We start from the raw sequence: 4189 nt of genomic DNA on the forward strand, positions 1-4189 counted from the left end.
CATCTATGCGAGGTAGAGATAACGATTTCTATGAAAATCTTGACGGAGTCCTCGATATCCGAGGCACATACGATGCAATCCGTCGATCTCTGGGAGAATATGACCGGGGTTCTCTAGGGTGAGAAACCTAGTCTTCTAATTCTATTTCTGTGTAGTTCGCTAAGTTGTCCGGACTGTTCTTGTATCTTCGTAGGTGTTTAAACTATAGGGTGATCTGTTTACGGGAGTCGTACTGGGTTCTAAGTTTGTTCACGTGACGATGTGATTACTCGTAGTCTTGAGCAGTTCTCCGTCCTGAAGTTCATATTAGAATTCATACATGGTTTCACAATCACAACTTCGGGTATACGAGTCGTATATAATTAAGATTGAAAAGGTAGTCGAATAACTGATTCTTCTTTAAGCTCACATCGTATCGGGGAAAAAGAAGTTAAAGTGGAATCATCAATTCTAAACCTGTAGAAGCTTGATTATATATCACTCTTATGTATACCTTCCTCAGTGATAGATCAATCGCATCACTACAAGAAAAAAGGCCTTTTACGACGCTCATTGCGCGTCGTAAAACGCTCAGACGACGCGCAAATGCGTGTCAAGGAAGGCCCTGTCATAAAGAGAGACGACGCGCTTTTGCGCGTCGTCTATAGACGACGCGCATTTACGACGCGCATTTATGACGCGCATTTACGACGCACAGTTATGACACGCAATGCGTATCAAGGAAGGCCCTGTCATAAAGGAAGACGACACGCATTTGCGTGTCGTAACCTTACGACGCGCATGTTTATGACACGCAATGCGTATCAAGGAAGCCCCTGTCAAGAAAGGCCATGTCATAAATGAAGATGACACACATTTTTGCGTATCATAATTTTAAATGTTCTAAAAAAAATATTTACAATATCTAAATTTGATGTCATACAATTCATAATAGAAATAAAATATCATATACAAAAAATACAATCCATTGCATAAAATTTAATGTCATACAATTATATTTTTTACAATATCTAAATTTGCATCTAATCTACTCTCTACATCAAATTCCAACTAAATAAAGTTGCATCTTGCCTTTCATAATTCTTTAAGACTAATGCTCCAAACAGCTGTTATATGGATAAGAAGTTGTACATTGGCCCATCTCACTCAAGAAAGACTTAGCCAAATTCAACTCCAAGTCTTTACTGCATCTTGCTGATAATGCTGCAAGATTTGAATCAAGTGGCTTCATATTCTTTTCTTCCACCAACTTTACCTGATGCACAAAATACACAGAAACAAAAAAACATTGTATAGGACAATCCAAAAACACATTATAAGCATAACAGTCAGTCCATGGACTTACTGTGGATCAATAATTGCAAACACCAAAGTTTGTTTGTGTGAACTTCACTTTTCTCATATAAAAACCTCTAATTCAGTTGATTGCATAGCCTTTGTCGACAACTGTTCGGGTTTCTCTTTGGGTTCTACTGAGGACTATGTCTGCAAAGTCTTTTCCAGTGGGTACCCTTGTGATTTTCTTGAAATTGTATTGCACCATGTTTGAATATTTAAGCAAAAACTGCATCAACACAAGTCATTATATCAGAAATCTACTGAATATTTGTTTCTTGGTATATACTGTTTTGAGTTTTGAGTGATTTCAGTGTTTACAAGACCAATGCCCTATAGGTTTTGAGTTAAATTTAATAAGATAATTGTGTTTATTTAGTTAAATGTAGTTGAAGAGACAAGAATAACATAGCTCTCGCTCTGTAGTCTATATAAGAACCGTTTATTTTGACATCCCACCATCAAAAAAGAAAATAACCCAATGACACCATACAAGAATTATAAGAAGCTTAACCTAAAACTTGGATTGCAAGTGTCGATTCATTACCATGGATGCAAATACATTAATAATAACCTCCTAAAGGGCTCAACTAATTAAGGTTAGAATAAGCCTAAAAATCAAGGAAAAGATACCTTTAGTCCCTGGTCGTTAAGGTCTTTCAAAGTATAATGAGTTGTTCCACTGAACTCACCGAGTCAACACAGTCCAAATCTGGAAATGTTTCTCGCCTTGGAAACACCTGGATATAAACAAAATGTATACAATTTAACCGCATTATTATAGAGAACAGTGTCCCCACTCTTGTACTAAAGAAGTTGCTTTCGGCTCATTAGTTGCCCATCACTTACACCATCCCTGCAAATAAAAAACGAAGTGAAGATTTAGTTTTTTTTTCTTTAATTGTACCACTTGAAATTATATTTATATATATACCTATAGAATATGATCCCCAGTGGTTTTTTCCCTGTTGCCTTCTCAAAAGATAGTAAAAGATCCCTGCATTTTCAAATATTCGAGTTACTACATTACCCAACTTATTAACATCCATAACATATACTATCTTTTGACCAGTCAACGAGACAAAATACACCTTTGTTGATTTGCAAAAAATTGGATCAAACTTCTACAACGTTTTGCCTTGTCCAGACTCTAATTTCTGCGTGCAGCTGTTTTGACTTGTCCAGACTCTAATTTCTCTTCTACCTGCATATATTTTGTAATAGAATCAGATTTTTGGATTGTTTTTAGGGTATTTAATAATGAGGTAAAGCCTAAATTTATATAAAAACTATAACCCTTAATGGGGAAAAAGAAAACATACTTGCTCCATCTCCTTTTTTTGAGATGCTTTTGAATCTGATCTCCAAGCAATATAGAGCAAACACAGCCCAAAGAAGGCATAAAGAACTGCATTGTAGAAAAAAACAATTTAGATGTCTCACAATCCTCATATTTTAAATTGAATTTTATTATATATATATATATATATATATATATATATATATATATATACTCAATACATACCTGTAGCAACACTGTTTGTGTGTTTCCTTGATATTAGATTTGGAACAATCCTACCAAGCCCTGTAGAAAGTATCTACATACCAAATAAAACCAAACTAAACTTAGAAGCAAACTAAAATATATGTTTTTCATTTATGTTCACTAAAATATGAAAAGGGTAAAAAAGAAAAGTAGCAAACTTACAGTCATTACAAACAGAGCACTGAGTGCACCTGATAGAACAATTGACTTTGGATGATGCATTGCCATAAGAGCTGCTATAATAAAAGTTTCATCTCCAATCTAGATGGAAGCAATAAATGGAATATTGGGTAATGTAATTTTGAGAAATAAGCATTTGTGGAAACTTATGTGTGCCTATAAAAAAAGATAGGGAAAGAACATACCTCACTGACAAGAATCATTGACAAACTGGCAAAAAATGCATCCAAAACACCAAGACCAGGATCCAAATTTAGTACAGCTTTTGGATCAATCTTGTCACCTATGACATTGTTTTTAATTCTTTCCACAACAACCTGTTTCAAGTAAATACACGCATTAAGATGTATGATGAATAATAAGTAGAATCTTATTCAAACCTCAACATAGACTAGCATATAGTATTTAAATATCTAAAACTTTCTATAGCATAAAGAAACAAAAATTTGAAATCCAACTATAAAGTATAAACACAGGAAAGAGGAAACTTATAAATTAGTATTGAAAGCTCATATGTGTCTAAATGCTCATCCTCAACAGAAGGGTTTCCAATGTATAAGGGTTTTAATAGTTTCAAGTTTGTTCACAAATCACAATATTATAGCTATATCACTAAACCTTCTTCTTTTGCTCCTCTGGTGAATCAAGAATAACCCCACTTTTCTGCAATACCTGTTGGATAACCTAGAGAAATTGGGACAATTTTAGCCCAGGGGTATTTTAGGAATTTTTTAGTAAACTTGCATTTTTTATGTGGTATTTGAATTAGACTACGTTTCATTTGTGTTTAGTATAAAATAGGACTTGCATTACATTGTAATTTCATTCAAAATCATGTTTTTAATAAGTAGTTTTACCTTTGGCAAGAAATAAACATTATTCCTCTGTTTTTTGGTTCATTCCCATGTTCATCTTTTTTTCTTCTACACTTCCTATTTCTCTTTTTTCTTTTGCCTTGGTGAACAAGATGCAAACTAAAATCTGCCCCTACGTAATAGCAATTCTCTGATGACACTTGGTATTTAGGTCGCCACTTCCCCTGTTCATCTATTATTATTTTCCATTTAGCAAGAATCAAAGTCAAACAGTTCATGTTGCTGAAATCCATCTCCATTCCAACAATGGCAT

At 34.2% G+C, this 4189-nt stretch overlaps 1 long non-coding RNA gene across 1 annotated transcript; it reads right to left on the minus strand.

Annotated features, from left to right (window-relative positions):
* Nucleotides 1–2852: 2852 nt before the first annotated feature.
* LOC145075178 (uncharacterized) lies at nt 2853–3391 on the minus strand. The gene is made up of 3 exons (XR_013692366.1): nt 3247–3391; nt 3044–3142; nt 2853–2933 (listed from the first exon to the last, which is right to left on the minus strand). It is a non-coding gene; the product is annotated as an uncharacterized LOC145075178 (long non-coding RNA).
* Between the last annotated feature and the right edge of the window lie 798 nt (nt 3392–4189).

Source organism: Lactuca serriola, chromosome 9 (assembly GCF_051521515.1).
Source record: "Lactuca serriola cultivar US96UC23 chromosome 9, Lser_US96UC23_V15, whole genome shotgun sequence".
NCBI lineage: Eukaryota > Viridiplantae > Streptophyta > Magnoliopsida > Asterales > Asteraceae > Lactuca > Lactuca serriola.